Here is an 18,954-nt window from a genome sequence, read left to right on the forward strand (position 1 = left end):
TCCTGTGTTGTAAAAGACTATTATGCGGAAGAAGTGGAACAATGGAGTACTTGAAGTCTTTCTAAAAAAGAGTAAGCTGTTTTCTGGCAGGAGTTGAAAGAAGGCTAGCAAGATCCCAACTCAGCAGCTGCAAAGGCCAGAGCGTGGATTTGGAAGTGGCCTGGGCGAGGCAGCTGCCTGAGCTCCTTCCCACCCCACCTGTCCCAGACTATATGCCCCGAACCTCTCAAAGTATGTGCCCTCTTCTGTCTGTGCCCCTTCTGCCATGCCCTCCCTCCAATCAGCAGCCAAACCTGTCCCGTTTGTCTCTTTTTTTTCAGATTGCTATCACCAAAATTAGAAGTGAATGACATGGGTAGGTGAGCAGCAAAGCCTGCCAGGGCTGGTCACGCAGCACAAGGTGACCAGAAGAAGACAAGCACTGCTAAAAGTTCCCACTCCCTGGGAGGAACAGCACAGCTCTTACTCCTAGGTTTCTGCAGGCAGAAGAAAGCAGGCCACGTGGTGTGTACCTGCAACCTCATCACTCCCCGTTCCTCCCAGAAGAGCATGAGGCAAATCTGAGCACTCTGCAGGTACTGGTAGGACCACATCACTCCAAGCCATTGCAGCTGCCATATGGGGAGATTAAAACAGATACGGTTTCACAAGACACAAGGAAGATTTTAGTTTCTAGAGAGTGAAATCTACTGTACAGTTTGGAAGTAAATGCCCTTTTCAATATGGGAACAAGTTCTTCCATGTCTGCAATTAGAAATAGTGCTATAAGAGAAGGAGATCAAATGTTACACACAAAACTGAAATTACTAATTCATCACCTAAAGGCATTAACCATCAAAAAGCTACCTCCATCCTACATCATACTGCTTTAGTGATACCAGTTGTACTTTCTAGCATCTGAAAATTAAAACAGACACAATATGAATGCTTTCCCCATTTCGTAATGGAATAGCTGACGTTAAAAAGAGATGTAAACTCACACAGGCAATACTCAACTGTTAGAGAGGGAAGTGAGAGCCAGAATTTCAATTATTGAAATGTGTACAAAAATTTTACCCGTTACCAGCAGTCTGCTCTATGACTCATCATAGCCTTGCAAAGGAAGGATTTAAAGTGGATGTTTTTCTAGCAGTTACCCTGCATTTCAAAATGATTTAAGAAAAAAAAATGTCACTGTCTCAAAGATATTCCAAATCCAAAATCTTCCACTATAGATTTTCTTTCCAGGGCATACTGGTTTGTGATTAACAGACATATTGCTTAATTACAGATCCTTTGGGTTCAGAGTTTCTGTGAGGCTTTACTAAATTAAAAGAGGACAGCACAAGTAACAATTGACACAACAATTTATAGAGCAATGCTGTGTCTTAAAATAATTTATTGTTATAATCATTACCATCAATAATAACTACAAAGAATAATAAATTCTTAATATTCATTCTTTTAAAGCGATATCTAAGTGTAGATATATGATATGAAAGGGTGAAACACTAGCAAAGGCTTTACCAATGATGACATCAATTTCCATCAGTTGCTTAAGTAAAGCTAATTAAATCTGGAAAAATGTTAGGAATAAAAACACATTCTTTTCCCTTTAAACACTCATTCTGAATATTGAAGCCACTGAAGATCACAATAACAAGTTAACTGCATGCCAGAACATTCTTGAAACCTACTCAATCCAATACCGTGGTTTTGCCCACAGGGGACATCTAATCATTTTGGAATATTTTGCTCCAGTTACACTAAGTGCAAAATACAGGAAATCCACAAATAAAACAACTACTCCTGGCTACCACTGAAGCAAAGTTAGATAATCTCTACTCTCTTGCAGAACATAAATCCCTTTTTGCAGTACCATTTACAGTTCAGATCTCTCATCCAAGACTCCTAAAACTTTACGATTAGTCAAGCCTGGAGCATTATTTCACCTAACAATAACTGAGAATTCTAAAGCACACTGTGCAGTGAAATGTTAAATAGATGGGGAATATTTTCCTAGATTCTTCAAAGTTCAAAGATCAATCTGGATTTTTTTTGTTCTTTCAGCTCTAAAAAACTACTAAGTTATGCAAAATGCAGTTCCCATACAGCAAACACCTGAACAGTGGGATGTCCCAAGAAAATTTCAGTTTTTTTGTATTCTCAGGATTATAAGCCAAAGATGAATGTCTATATTTACATGTATGCATACACATATACACATGCATGTATTCTTATCTGTAATAGAAATAAAGATGTCTGTATAGATACATACATATCTATAAAGATGCATGCTTATTTATATGTTATATATACATTTATATATCTTTAAATGTCATTTACATGAAAATGTATACAAAATGTCTTTATGACACATATATATATTTAAATCATGCCTAGTTATGGTTAGCCAAATAAAAGTCAGACTCAGGTGCACTTCAGCTAAGAGAGCACACGCCTAAAAGCGATTTGTACAATTTTTGAGTGTTTGGGCAAGATGAGAGTTACAAATACATGCAAGGAAACTTAAGAGTGCATTCTCTTCCTCATTTAGTATCATGCCAAAATAACAGATCTTGCTTCCTGATTTATCGCATCAAATAAATTCTCAGACTCTCCAAGAATAAAAGGTTGATTTTTGATATAACTCAAACTGAAGTTTAAGGCAATCACGAGAAGACCGCAGTGAGATTCTCACTGGGCATTGTGAAAAACTTTGTCCCTGAAGCCACAGTAGCTGCATTCAAATATGGCCATAAAAAGAAGTGAACTGTAAAACAGTTCAGTTTCAGAATTGGACTAAAGCCCAGGCAAGATTTTTTATCTATACACAAGGTCTTAAAAAGCATTACTGAAACGACAAATACTGGATACAGCTTCAGTTTGCACATTTTAAAAGGATAAGGAAAAATTTCAGATGAGTGTAGAAGAGAGCTACAAGAATGACTGGTAGAAAGTGCCTTAAAATAAAAGCCTTACAGAGTTCAAGCTGTTTAGCTGATCAAAGAGGAAATCCAGGAATTTTCTGTAGCTCACAGGTACCTCCACAGGGGGAGAAGAGTAAGTACTGAAAATTCTCTCCAATCTAGCACACAACAGAAGAAAAGCTGTGGAAAATGAAACAGAAAGATCTTAATTGCGAATTTGGAAGAAAAGAATAAAGAAGGTTAATCAAGCACTGAAGCTCCACACCCAAGGAGCTCAACATATTTTGATGCTTTCCCTTTCTAGAACATTACTTCCAACAAACACCCTTAGGCTCTAGTCTTGCATGTGTACTTAGGCTTATTTAAGAATAGCTAAACGTTCCTCTCATGATTTATGTATATGCAGGTCAGACCAGAAGATCCCAGGGGCCTCTAGCTTAAGTTAATCTTAAAACAAACAAGTGTTTAAATCACTAAGCACAAGATCTCAGCAAACCTCAGTAAGCTTTCTAAAACTGCAATTCTTACTTCAGAAAGATTTACATTTTAAGATTTGTTGTTAGCATACATTATGCAAGTTAAAAACAGAAAAGAAGGGGATGACATTGTTTGTGGTAAAATTTTAACAGAAAAATAACTTTTTTTTTCCACCTTGGGAGTGTATTGAGATAGAAACAGACACCAGAAGAGAAGGAAGGATGGGTACTGTAGCAACTAAGGTCTGAGTAACATGCATCAAAGCTTCTGCTGTTACACAAACAGGAAAAACCAACTCTGTTGCTTCTTTGTAACAGTGCTTGTGGGCTGCAGAACAGCGAGCAGGCCTGAAAATGTCTTTATGCTATCAGAAAAAGGTTATTTCCTTTTATTTTAAACAATGAAAGTCAGGTAGGTTTATACTGCCAACATTCTAATGCTGATTCAATGATGATCTAATATCTAAATCGAGGAAAAAATTTGTTTTATACTTCAGTAGTTCTGAAATGATCTGCAGAAATTACTTTCTTTCTTCCCTTTAAGATGGGAAGGATATCAATGCCACCACACAAACACCACTGCAGTTGGCCATTTAGATGTACAGGAATGCAAATACTCCCTTAGACATAACTTTTGAGAATAAAAATTAATTCCTTCAGAAGCTGGAAAGAGCTAAATGGGTACCTCTCAGCTAAGCAGATTTCCCTCATCTGCCTCCTGTCCAATGAAGCAAAGAAACCCTACAGATTACTTTAAAAAAAAAACAAGAGAAAGAAAGGAAACAAGACTCTAGAAAGCAACTTCTCATCATTATCGGGCATCTTCAAGCACACTATTTTTATTTTACAGCATCATGATTTATGTTAAGGAGCCAGGACACATTTGGAAAACCATATGACTAAGCTAGTACTAAAGCTTCCTTCCATTTGAGACTTCTGCGCATTAATTTGGGTTATGTCTCTCAACCATTGAATGCACCAAGCACTGAAAACAAAATAACATGGGATGCTTTCTGCTCACAAGTTTTCACAGCTTCTAAGCCAAAACAGGACTACATTGTACTCCTTGATTTCACTGGGTAATAACAATAGCTGCATGTGCTTTTACATTAGAGCTTCAAAGATCTGAGATCCACAACATAGATGTTTCAGCTTATGTCATTTAAACATAACATGACTGCAACAAAAACAGACCAACAAGATTTATCAGTACAATTTTAGAGTACTTTACGTCTAGTGCAAGCAGCTAAGCCACCTCTAAAGAAAATGCCCCTTCATTTTAGAATTCTTGTGAGAAAGAATGTTAATGATGACATCCCAGTGCTCTGTCACAATGATTATGAGAAGAGAAGAAAGGAAAGTTGAAAATTGGAAAGCTCTCAAGAGGTAATTGGCTGGAAGAGCGAACTCCTTCAGATTTGGCTAGATTGCTGGAAAAACTTGGATATAATCTTTGCTACTGTGGAGCCATGGTATTCTCTGCCTATCACACCAAGGAAACAACAGGCACATTTCTCAGCAAGTTCCAATGGCATGGTTACTCTGTTCCAGGTTCTGCTGTGATCTCAGACTTTGAGGGAAACACAGTTCTTTAAACAAAAGGAGCTCTCTGTGGCAAATTATGCTTGTTTCTGTATAGTTTCTCCAGACCAGTCAGCCAAGTTATAACACAAAACAGTTCTCATGGACACAGCTGTATTTATTTTCTGTTTTAGAAGGAAAATCACATATATAACTTTTCATAGACAAAGGCCAAGCAAGGTTTTTATCAAATAGTTTGTGTTGCACTATTTTTCAGCATTTGCATTTCCTTTCACTTCAGTCTCTCCCAACGAGACAATTCTAAAGAGCAAGTTGTATCACCAGACGGAAAGTGGTTCCTAAGTTTCTTTGTTAATGTCTCCTTACCTTTAGAACAGAAAAGATGCCAACTTCTATTGATGTAACCTGCACATGCTCTCACTTCTGACTTTCCCATTTTGTTACTAAACACCACTTCCTGGCACTTGAGAAGACAGTACTCAAGTTCATCAATGCTACATTCCCTTTTAAAAACCTTCCTGCATTAAATTCCACAGAACCCACTACACATGGCCAAATCAGGAGGTATCCTATTAAACATTATGTACATAAACGTTATGTACATTCTTACATAACGTGGCAGAACATCACAACCTGTACTGCTTTGCCATGTGTTTTTGGTGGGTTTTACTGACACCCTAACTACTGCCTGCTTTCATCAGCGTCACTCATGCACCACCTGAGGCCTGAGGCACGCACAGCAACAAAGTGAACAGAACTGCTGTCCTATTAACCTTAAACAGAAATCAATGCATTTATCTAATGCCCCTGTGACACTTAGCACTCCAAGTGATTTTTCCCTGATGTATTTTTTACATCATGTATACACCACACTAAAAAGAATTTGCTGTCCAATATATTATATCCAAAGGTAGACAGGAGAGAGCGTACATAGCTGTGAAAGATTTCTTTTTAACAAATTATAATTTATAATAATAATTAAAAAATTTTTCTCCTCACAAATATTTCAGGAAAATCACATTACGGTCCACTTTTATTAAATATAAAGTAATCACTTAAAATGATACATAGAAATCTTTTACAAATGTAAACACAGTATTATTACAGATGTGAACAAATAACACCAGCTCTTGCCATATCAAATTATCTTACTTGGAGTTTCAGAATACTCAAGCAGTACTGCCACGTTCTCCACCAAAAAAGGCATCCAGCCATGAATGCCACAGGTAAGGCTGGCTGTGATTCTAGCCAGCTTCTCCATAAATTTAACCTGGGCGTTAGCAGGGAATTATTTGTCACTGAGTCAAATACACAGTACCAGTCAGCAGAAGTGCTGGGCTAACCTACAGTAAAGTGAACCAATTTTACTTGAGGACACAGATCAACAGAAAGGAGCATGATTGTAATCATCGTCATCCTACAGTTGAGCTGGCATTGTAAGCTTTAATCTTGGACTGAAGCATCATCTGCAGCTTTGCATCAAGGTATATTTGTTTCACCATTCCTAAAAGCATTCCTATTGTCATAACAGTGTTAAGAAATAGAATGACCTTGAGGATGTGTTATATTCTACAAATTAGGCCTTAAGATTTTGAGCTGTAGCTCAACTCTTCATGTGGAAAAAAAACAACTTCATAGAAGTGATGCAGTTTCTGTGGAGCCCTTACAGCAGACCAGGAGAACTGGTAGAGCTTACCCTTCCTCATTCCCTTATGGAAACAATTTTAATAAATTACCAGAGAGAATGTCATCATTTCAGGACATCATCTTTTTTCCTTTCGATTTGCTGTTGAGCTGTGATCTGAAGTTAAAGACTTTATCAAACAGCAGACAGGTAATCAGTGAAATACAAACAGAAAGAATCTTCTCTGGTTTCTCAGATAATTTAGTGCAAGTGTATTATAAAGCACTTGTAAGGTCATGTCTGTGATTTCAAGGGCAGCAGCTGCTTTTTTAATATGCAAAAAAAGTAATTTGCAATCTTTTCTGAGAAACACCACAGGATGCTTGATAAACTACAATAGTAGGCTTTCAAATTTTCCCCTGCAGATTTACATTCACATGGCAACCAAATTACCCTGCTACCACAACGCAGAGTTATCATTAGTACTATATGCAGTTTACCACTTAAAACTGAAAAGCAACTGGCACTGACTTAAAAATCTCTCATCGCTGAAACTCTATGTTTGTGCATGTATACAAATGCCTATGAAAACATACAGCTAAAACAGTAAGCTTTGGTGCAGTCCCTCAGCCCAAGAAGCTCAGCTTCCCTAAAGTCCTATGGCAAAACACATATAATACAGCTCACTCATGCTGCCTAAACTCCAGCAACTACAGCTTGTCAAAACTAAAGATCTCCAACCTCCAGATAGTTCACCTGTCTACAAAAAAAAGTTAGAATGACTCACATCCACCTCTCCAATAATACCTGACAAAGAAAAAGGAGCAAGAAGATGGAGAAAGTTGCATTAAACTTGAAGAAATCAACAACAGATTTTTAATTAAAATCTTTTTTAGTGATATTTGTTTTCAGAACAGTCAGCACAGGATCATTATGTGCTGATCTTGGAGAAGAAACCTATGACAATTTAGCATGTTGTGCAATTGTCAGTTCAGGGTGATAAAATAAAAAAAAACAGTATATTGATATTGTATTATTTGCTGTGAATTTATAATGACTTAAAACATTGTCATTCATCTTCACTGTGATTTACCTTCTAACTCTGAACATACAAATAGCTCTAAAAGTCTCATATATTTACTTCTAAACATAAATAATGCAGAAATATTTTGTATTTATCCCAAACATCTACTTATTCCCCAAATTACATTGGCTTAATGCCTAGGACATTGGTTCTTGAGCAGTAATTAGTTTCGGGTCTGGTATCTTGCAACTCTGTAGCACTTAACAGGAGCTCTGCCCAAGGATATGGCATCTTCCTGTCTGTTTTTCTCCCAGTCACAAGGACACAGGCACCGCATATAATATTCAAGTCTTGAGGCTGACCTGATCACCACAAGTAATGCAGCCGTTCAGGCAGATCAAGATCAGAACAGGGATATCTATGCTATTGGTTAGAAGGGCGAAGGGCAATGTGGAACCGCAATCCAAAGACATGATGCAGACATGTGCAAAGTTAAGTTGTGCACAGTCCCGAAAAAAGGTTCAGGCAGGTACAGGTATTCCCATTACAGATGAGGGAGACAAAGTAAGAAAGCCAATACAACAACAAAATCCTGGCATCGTTTTCTGCTTCCTTCATACCTCTGCAATTAGATTCCAGCCTTCAATGTAGATAGTCAGAAAGACAGAAGTGCACGTAGTGACCACAGGAACACTCCCTTATCCATTCTTAATACCTTATTAGGTATCTTAATTAGATACTTAAGTCAGAGCTACTCATCTGGTCACCTTATAGTCAATAAAGCATGCATTTTTGGAAACGGAGAATCCACTGAGCTGTGAAACTGTTAGTCTCAGACCAAATTCAGGATCAAGAGTGCTAAGTGGCATTTTGACTTGATGATCTTTGTAGCTCCCTTTCAATTGAACTATTCTATTTGAAGTCTCATCATCAAACGATTTGGTCTCTGCTGCTCCTCAGGCATGTCAGGGCTGGAATACTTAAGATTCCCTCTATACTTCCTGACACATTTCTCAATAAAATATATGGGAACTAATTCAAAATATACATAAAATTAAGAGCTTCACAAATGTGGTCACAGATTGTTATAGCCTGCTTCTAATAATTCACATCTGCACTTATTTATAAGCAGTAGCTTATTCCAAATTATGGGAATTATTCCATGTACCAAGGCTACCAGAAAGACCCATGCAAATGTCAGACTCCATGTAATGTAACAGTTTTGGACTAACATTACACATTATTGTCTGGCAAAGAAACATTAATTTAACTCAGTGAGTTTAATTCTTTTGAGCTATGTTTTGCCTCACATAGCTCAACAATTTCCAATGTTCATTACATATATCCACATAAGCACAACTCAGACTGTATTCAACCCCTCTGGTAGATACACAGAAATAACAACTGTCAATTGCTACCACTAACAGTTAACATTGCCTGGTGTCAGTCTACAAGACTGCCTTTGGAGTTGCTATGACAGAAGAAAATAAAAAAAACACAATACATTAAAGCAGAAAAGACAATTCCTACTGCAGCATGCTAATCAGAATGATTTCATCAAGTCTCCTCCAGGACAATCTACTGAGGGAATCTACTGACAGGGAAGAATACACACATCATTAACAACATGTACTCCTATCAGGAATGCATTTAGTCATGCCTTAGATTAAACGTTTAAGCAATTGCTAAGCAGATGTGAAATTTTCTGTTCTGAAGGTCTGACTCCCCAATAAAAATTAAATATAGTGAGTCATTCAACTCAGGACAGTAGCTCATCATTTCAAATCTTGTCAGAAATTTTTCCACTGAAGCAGGCCAGACAGTTGACATCACAGAGATGTTTAACTGGCAACTGTGGTGCACAGAGAAGGTAGCTACACAATCAAGCTCTGACTTGAAAGGAAGGGCAGGATGAAATAGTCACTTTTCAACAGCTGAGGACAGTGTGTTGCTTTTCAATGCATTTAAAAACATGAAATGAACATGGGAAGATGTCAGTCTGCAAATGAGAGAGCACAGTGCAGAAGACAAACACCAGCTATGAAGAATGTCGTAATTACCAGTCAGTAAATTAGCAGATAAATCCAAAAAACTGGTGCACACAGAAACATAATTCTGAATTCATCTTCAGAATAATAACCTCTGAGTATTGCCATTCCAGAAACACACTGCAGGAACTGGGAACAAATGCAACTTGTACAGACATATTCAAATCAAACCAAAGGAGGAGGCTCTTCAGAAGCATCACCACTGTGAGACATCTTCCACAGGACACTGAAATCACTGAAGTTCCCACAATTTCAAATGGTTCAAAAAGGATTAGACAGCTCTTGCATGACAAATTCCCTGAGAACTACAAACTATACAGTAATAGCTGATGAAGTTACCAAGGTGCAGTTTTTGAGAACCTACGTATTCTGAAGAAATGCTGTATGCTATCTCCGTTCTTATATTCTCCCATTGGCTCCTGTGGGAAACAGGACTGCAGACCAGCCAGAGCTTAGGTCTAACCTACACTGCTCCTCCATACGTTGAAGTCCTGTTACGCTGTAATCTGATACTAGAAAAATAAACAGCTTAAATCAAACCAAATAGGTCCTTTGTCTCTTAGAGCAATTAAAACATTTGGATTAACTAAACCCAAAGCAGGGAGTTAACTAGACCAGCATGTACTTCTTAAGCCAGGAGGAAAGCTGCCACAGCCAAGTAGTTTACCATTAACCAACTTTTCTCCACTGCTGCGGTGTTAACTTTCCAGTATCAGATTTATTGCAGCACATGGACTTTCATCCTCAGAGGGCACCAACCAGACATGCATTTGTCTTTATGGTAGCTGATGTTCTGGAAAGGAGAGGGAAAGAGAGATATTGCAAGCCTTATGCATGCACTACAGGAGCTAAAATACAGATGGATCAGAAGTGAAGCAAATTTTCAGTAAAAGGGTAATGATTCATTTGCTTTGATCATGCTAAAATTCCTGTTAACTTTCAGTCAGAGGATTGCAATGTTGCAGTTTCTCCAGTCAGAATAATGCTCATTTCCCTTTTAATACTACGTACATGTACACTGCACATTGGCTAAGGATTTGGACTAATGCAGGAAGAACTGATCTTTAACCTTCTTTCTCCTACCAGTGTATACCTAAACCAAAGATCCATCTTAAAAACAAAACAAAAGCAGAAAAAAGAAAAATACAGATTTCAGATTTATATAACAATAACTAGAATTGTCTTTTGAGTAGAGAGGAACAGGGACTTCATGTTTTGGGGTTTATCATTTGGGTTGTTTTCCTTTCCATGCCTCTTTCAAAATGAAATGTGCAGGATTTTGTAGGCCCTTGCTAATTGTAAAAAACAACCAAGATGGATTTCAGTTTTCAACTGGACTGCTTTGCTTACTACGTTTTGCAATGGCCAGCTGCTTCAGATATGTGGAACCATGTGAGAAACAGAAAAATGGAGGGCAACACAGACTAAAGATAAACACAAACCTCAGAAATGGGAAGAGGCAGGCAAGGCAGTAAAAGCACAGGGGAAAAAAAAAAGCAGCAACAGTTAATAAAAGAATAGAGCATTTAAAATGCAAAAGTCCGCTCAAAAACAGGCAGGGGAGACAACCAAAACAAGGGAAGGCATAGCAACAGCTAATGGGCTATCATCTAAGGGCTTTTGTTAACACTTTTGACTGGTGTTTTTTAAACATGTTATTCAACACATAATTTGTAACACATTTATACAGGAAAGTGAGGTTTTGAAAAAAGCTTGGCAGGAAGGAGGGCCTGGATCCTGACTCCAAAGTGCCTACACCAGGCTATCTGCCACACCAAAAGCACATCATTGCTCAGTGAGAGTCTGACAAACTTTTAATGCTTCAGTAAATGCAGATCAAAACTGCTACTGCTTTTTAGGCACCCCAAGATTTCGGTGTGTCAGCGGTTTATGGGCAGGTTCAGCCCGGTTCTGTGACTAATGGGGCAGGGGACCCATGCCCCGGGAAAGGGAAAAAGGGAAAAAGGGTAGGGAGATGGGCCTAAAAACAAAACAGTGGCAACGATCTGAAGAGAAACAAACTAATTTACTAAATAAGATATTGGAACGCAAAATAACACAATATAATACAATATAATTACTATTTTCTGTGAATATTTTTCAAAATACCACAGTTTTTGGATGCACAGAAACATTCAAGATGTAGTGCAATTTTTAAGTTGTGGCCACTGCCAGCTAGAGAGACAAATCACAAATGGCAAAGAGGAAAACAAAACAAAAACTTTCAAAACATGGCATTCAAATGTTCCCTTACGGCCTTACATTTCTTCAAAAATGTGGAAATATAAAATACTGTCTTATATTTTGCAACAGGCCTCTGCCCATGTGCAAAAAGACAACAGAGATGACTTTCTCTGTCTCCCCTTCACCTGCATCCTTGTTGTGCAGAAGAATGACTTCAGTAACAAGAGCTTCACCTGCTGCCTGGGTCCAGCGTGGATCTAATCCATACTTCATCCTCATCACCCCATAAAAAAAAAAAATCCCACAACTTTTGCTGCAATAATGCTGCAAACCTGGCAGTTCCTGGCCTCCTTTTAAATCAGAATTAATTTCACTTTGCTGTTTGTACTTTGTCCTAGCGACATGAAACATACACAAGATTTGATTATATAATCTGCAGATAAGTGGGAGGGTTCTGGAGTCTTGCCTAAAAACCTGCCACTTCTTATACATTCAAGAGCTCAGCAGAATATTTTTCCAAAGCGTAAATGTATGCAGGTGAAATCGCAATTGAGTTCTTTCATTCTGTATCACTGAAAACATTACAAAGAAAAAAAAGCATATTAATATTAAAAATAATAATTTTTAAACTCCATAAAACAATTTAATAACTTGAGCTTGGCTCTGATGTAAATGAGAACTGCTCCAAAGAAGCATATGGATTTATACCATTTTATGCTATCTGGTAACTTCAGCAGTTTCAGTCCAAATACCAGCAGATCAGTCACAGTAAAACACAGCCACCAGAACTGACATTGACATCACTGCTGCTGGCAGACTCTTCTGAGCATCTGTGGGCTGGCTGAACCCTAGCCTTTTCTCAACAAATTCTCAAGCACAAAACACATCAGTAGTTCCAGTGACAGCAGTGCTAGACAGGTCTTCGTGCTCCCTCTCTATCCATCAGTATTCAACATGTCTTAAGGTCTTATGGCAACTGGAAGTCTTCCAGGTATCAGTGAAGTAAGTCTGGTTTCACTTACCAGCTATTAGCTAAGATTTGCAAAGATACCAAAGAAAAAAAGTTTTAAAATTCATTTTTCTGCAATATAGACTCTCCTAAAAAAGGAAGGTTCCAATCATTCTATTTGAAGATGCACAAAATTGCAGAAAATATAGACAACAGAGGTGGTTCCATTCTTGACATATTTTTACAATACAAATACTAGCAAAGTGAATCTAGCTCAAAGGTATAAGACTTTGGAAAATCATCTTTGTTTTCTGTTTTTCAACCTTTAAGACTTGATGCTGTCTCCAATCTGTCTGACTTCAAAAGCAGAAAATCACTCATCCTCAGTACAAGTACGTGCATACTGAAAACAGCTTTCCGAGTTTTGTTTTTTTGTGTGTGTGTTTGTTTTTTAAATTCTTATGGTCTTTTTTCTTCCTCCTCTATCTTATATTTCTTTGAGGTATGGAGATGAGACCCCCACAACTGGACACCAAACTGTTTCTGTATAAATAAGGAGAAAACAGGTAGTCTGTTTCTGAAGTCTTTTTAAGATCTAGTCACTTTTCACCAACACTGACAAGAGATGCCCTAAATTATTTTGCCCTACTGAATATGGAAAAAAATTCTGCAAATTCACTGTCCTGTATTTGGTTCAAAATACCAGGAAGATTGAAGAAAGATCAACAATTTTTCAGAGTCTAATCTGTTAAAGGTTTGCTATGTGCTGTGGTCCCTTGGCTTTAAGCACTGTAGTCTATGGCACCCATGTGTCAACAGCAACTGGCATTTCCGGTGTTGGCTTTTCTTCAGTATGATAAAGAGATGGTTGGCATTATAGTTGATGGAAAAGGCTGAGACTCCTGGAATTTACAGTATACATTCAATGTAGCCACAAGCCTATTATTTGAATCTGCGTAAATAATTTCCTGGGCTTCCTAACCTTGCTGTACTGACTCATTCAAAATTTTAAACTTTTCAGAATTATTATTGTTTCTTGCTGTAAGGAGGCCACATAGACCTCAAGATTCATATACCAGTCTGTAAGAGATCCCGTCTGCACTAAAGCAATGCGAAGTAAAACAAAAACATCTGTACTTCAACAAAATATTTGAAGGACTAATGAGAATGGCTGAAAAATCTGCTCTTCCTATCTGTGTAAAGAAAACGAGTTCAGGGACTGAAAGTTAGCATGTAAGGCAAGAGGAAGGCTTTGGGAGCATCTGAGATGGAAAAGGGATGAATATGATCACTCCTGCAGAAAAAAAAAAACCTGGATCCTCCTTACAATTCAAAGCCATAATCCAGAACAGAAAACAGGTACACAGTTTTGCCTAAAACTATTATCTAGTAGTAATGATGCCCTAAAGTACTTTAAAAGTATAAACTGACATCTAACTACCCCACTGGAGCACTGCGCCCAGTCCTGGGGCCGGGCCCCAAACACAAGAAAGATGCGGAGCTGTTGGAGCAGGTCTAGAGGAGGGCCACAAAGATGCTCAGAGGACCTCTCCTGTGAGGAAAGGTTGAGGGAGCTGGGATTGTTCAGCCTGGAAAAGGATCCAGGGAGACCTCATGGCAGCCTTCCAGTACTTAAAGGGAGCTTATAACAGAAGAGAGGCTGGCTTTTTACACAGGCAAATAGTGACAGGACAAGAAAGAATGGTTTTAAGCTGTAAGAGGGGAGGTTTAGGTTAGATGTTAGAAGGAAATTACTCAGAGGGAGGTAAGGCCCTGGCACAGGCTGCCCAGAGAAGCTGTGGGTGCCCCACAGCTGTATATGCAGCCCATGTTGGCCTCCTCCTGTTTTTGAAACGGGAGATAAGAACACAGCAGAAATCTCTTCTGTACTTCCCTGAAAATCTAACAGGATTACATCTTTTTGTTCTGATAAGCCACAAATTCATGTGTACACTTCTGTTCCAAGTTTGGGACACTAGTGTCTGAAGAATCATGATTTTACTAACAGAGACCATCCCTTCCAAGCCACCACTTCCTTCACGTCTGATTCCAAGGTGGCCTTAATGATCTAGCAAAGAGAAGAAAAGCTGCTCTCAAAATCACTGTAATGAAGTTCAGCTGAAGAGTGTTTTGTTCCGCCCCCCAAACAATTTTTTCTCATGATTTTAAAATGTTTTAAGAAAAATCTGAGAAATAGTTCTCAGCATAGAGAAAAAAAAAAACACGTTCCAGCTGAACTTTATTATAGTGATTTTCCCACTTCACTCCACTAGAAAAAAAACATATCCATCCTATAATAAATTAGTATGTATTCAACTGTCATGCAGTAAAATACATACAATTAGCTGGAAAATTGTTCCCTTCGAGCCATAACAGAAAGAAAGTACATTTAATATGCAACAAGATAAAAAAAAAAAAAGGAACAGGAGTTTGCAAAATATTTTTATTTACCTTTCTTTTTTTTTTCATGAAGATCTATTTACCTTATTGGATTGCTGCAAGAAAAAAAAATTAACACCACCAACAGCCTTTTTAAAGCTAACTTCATCTTTCCTGGAATGAAAAGAAGTATCTGAATGCAAGTTTTTACCAGCTACATATAAACTGTATAACTTATAAACTGCACAGAATTTTCAAAGTTACAAACGAACACATCAGCAAACAATATACAGAAGCCTTATGAAAGCAGCTAATACTGTCCATTTGTAGGAATGATAATTAACAGCAACCCAAGCTCCACTAGTGCTCACTGTATTCACAGAATCTAATTCCCTTTTCCAATTTTCTCATTTAATCCCCCACTTTCTCATTTCATCACTGTCAATCCCAAGTCTCAACTATCTTCTGTTCATACAGGAAAGAACTCAGCAATAAAGGCACACGAAACAACAGACCACTGCACAGAGAACTGAATTCCTGCATGGTCAGTTACCTCAAGCTTTCATTGTTTGTAAGGAGACAAAAAGTTCACACCGTTTATTGGTAAAAATTGATTAAATTTAAATTAAAAGAGGAACCTATGCTGCCATTACTATTTGATTTCTACTTAGGCCAAAAGAGGAGCTTTAAGTGTGATCTTGCCATGGAATACCTTCTCCCTAGTTTGCTTCAGTGACTCCTGCAAGCATTCGCATTTTCAACTCTACTGGTGAATCCTGATGTCCACATAGCTGCTACCCTCCATCTAGGGGATTGTTCTGTTCTCAAGGAGATGATTAGTTTCTTAATTAAAAGATACTCATATACACATGTTATTTTGGGAAGTGGAAAAATTATCAAAGTATTGGACAAATTAACTCCTCTCAGTATGCTTTGGTATGTTGCCCTTCTATCAGGATTCTGCTATTACTTGAGCCTCAGCAAACAAAGCAAAAACTGAGAAAGTATTATGTGATTAAACTCTTCAAAAGTAACCCCTTCTGCAGCAGATATGATCATTTCACCTTCTCCAAGTACAAATAAGTCTGTCTAATGAGTGTCGCCAGTAAGCATCCATCATTATCCCGCTCCTTCAACCAAGCATGTATTTTATCATTCTTCCTCCTTTTCCATGTTCCATTCCACACAAGCATGCGCTCTGGTACATCTTTCCACAATACTTTCCAACGCTGTCAGCCTCTGAATGTTGTTTCTGATTACATCTTCCTAGCTAATAAAACAGTTGGAGTATCTCTAAATACTGCCTAGTCCATATGGGCCAGAAAATCTTAGCCAGAAGATTCCATTCTTCATACTTAAGAGCAGAATACATATATTTCACAAGTCCCCAAGCCTCAACTTGAAGGATGGGGGGGGATGTGAAAGAAAAAATAATCTAGTAAACAGGTACAGATCAGTAGAAAATAAGTTTTCAAGATGGTCAGAAGGTGCCAAACAACAGCAGTGACTGTATTTGGAACAAATTCAGCGTAGATGTTACACTAGCAGCTGCATCCTGGAGATTTCTCCAGGAAATTCCACCCTGCTGCTATGGGCAAGTACTCGTGGCTCTGCAAAAGAGCTGTAGAACATGGCCTCACAACGGTCTCCTGCAAAAAAGAAATGGAGGAAGAAAAGTCCATGATCCTCCCAGAAATTCAAGGTAAGGTGCAAATGAGAACAGAATGCAGAATAACAGAACAGAGAAAAGTATAAGCAAGATTCTAAGCTGCTCTTGTCCTGTGCTAGATGGAGGAAGTCCAGAAATACAGGTGCTAGCACAACTCTAATGTCAGGACTGTTGCTTGGGAACAATAATTATTTTATTTATTTATTTTTTTACCTCCAACAGTCTGAATAAAATTATTCCACCAGCTCCTCTGGACTGCCAAAGGTCTGTTCCGCAACAAACGTCCACATTACTCTTCCCAGTCAGTGGTCAAGCAGATCTCTATGCAAGATGAAATGGAAGATGAATGGGAAGAAAAGTAAGGGACCAAAGGAAGATATTCCAATTACCATTTTTTCTTTTTAAAAACTAGGAATTAGAGTAGCCTAGGAGTTTTGCTTGTCCTAGGCTTAGGCCTCAGGGTGTTTAAGCTCTCCCTTACATTTTCAACCAATGCTTTAAAAAAAGCTGTAAGCAAATCAATTAAGGTAAACTGCTGGCCAACCATCCAAGCAGTTTGTGTCAACACTAGCTTCTTCTACAAAACACAGAAGGCATTTTCATTAATAGAAACAGAGCAAAGAAATCAAATGCAATTCAAAAGAAAAGTTTACTCTACGAACAAAGCCAGGAAAATTAAATCTTTAGTTCTACAATTCCAAAGGAAAACATGACAAGAAGCAGTTCAACAATAGTTACTGCATCCTCCTCATTATGGAATTCAAGGAATACATTTATACTTTTTCTTTCTTGCCATTCTTAGTAAATGGCTTCCTCTATCCAGTCAGACTTTTTTAACATTTTCTGTGCATTTCTTTGAAATCCCTAATTCCTTGCAAATAGCACATGACATATGCTATCTATGTTTTAAATTTTAATTGTGTTAGTACAGCGTTTCAGGTATATATAGTTCTTTTTTAATCAAGCGCAATTATTTCTGCTGATACCTCAAAAGGCAAGTTTCCTACCTCCTTATTTGAATAAGGAGTAAGATACATCCCTGTATGAAATAGCTTTCATTTTTTTTGTTAGCTCCTTCGTTTCCTCATAGGTCCTTCTTCAGAACATGCAAACAGGTACATGTTTAAACATTTATACCACTATCAATTAGAAAATACAATTTGCAAAATCAAAATTTCTGTTAACAGTTTTACACTTCATTTTCACCCTTTTAGTGGACAGCTATTCAGAACAGGTACAGCAGAGAGCATGCACCTTCTGAATGGTTTTCCTGGTTTCCCGTAAGGAAATCGCTTCTTGTAAAATACAGCCATGAAAAATGCTGTGGGATAACACTAAGAAAGTTTAAACTTTCATTATTAGTATAGAGAAGCCACTGCTCTGGAAGTGCAATGCTTAAATAGCATCACACAAGACCCTTAACTATGCCTGTTTTCAAAGTACAAACCCTGCTGTTTAGAACCTCATTTCTTTTACTGCACCTTTGAAATTCTTCCTGTACTATAATCAGTACTGCACAATTAAACAGTAATCCCCTGCTAATTTTAATTTGCACCAAATGGACTGATATTCTACTATAATTCTAAAATACTGCAGCACTGGCTAGAGAATAGGCTGTTGTTTTTAATCTACAACAATCAACAGCATGAATGACTATGCCAGCAAAGTGGCAAATAGTTCTATTTTTAAATCATAAAAACATATGTTGTGACATTATTGTTTCACAAGGAGATGTCATCAATTATTAGTAAAATCAAACGGGAATATCTGAATCTCTTTCCATCTTTAGAACTTTGACCCATTTTCATTTTTTTCCCTGACCAAAACATCTTAAAAAATTTAGGTGTTGGAGAAGGATGTTCTCTACTCCTTGGGGTTTTTTAATGGGACTAGCATTAGATCTTGGAGTCAGTTCAGGAAGATTTTTCAATTTAAATGGCAAAATCTTCTTGTTTGGCAATCTCTTTTTCATCTTTCTTGAATTCCCACAGGTCTATTAGCTCTGAGGAACAGCAGTACTTGAAGTTAAAACAAACAAACAGCATGGGGAGGGCATTCTCTGTTTTTATTTTCACATGAATCATGCAAAGACAGCTCAAGAGGAAAATTACAACAAATGTCTGCAATGTATAGAAACAGCAGGGGGAACA

General features: G+C 37.8%; 1 protein-coding gene across 5 annotated transcripts in view; it reads right to left on the reverse strand.

The window, feature by feature from the left end:
- The window catches only part of CCNY (cyclin Y), a 116,880-nt gene that overhangs the window by 51,015 nt on the left and 46,911 nt on the right, over nucleotides 1-18,954 (reverse strand). The gene's annotated exons all lie outside the window — the stretch shown is intronic.

The sequence above is a fragment of the Numida meleagris genome, chromosome 2, assembly GCF_002078875.1.
Source record: "Numida meleagris isolate 19003 breed g44 Domestic line chromosome 2, NumMel1.0, whole genome shotgun sequence".
Lineage (NCBI taxonomy): Eukaryota > Metazoa > Chordata > Aves > Galliformes > Numididae > Numida > Numida meleagris.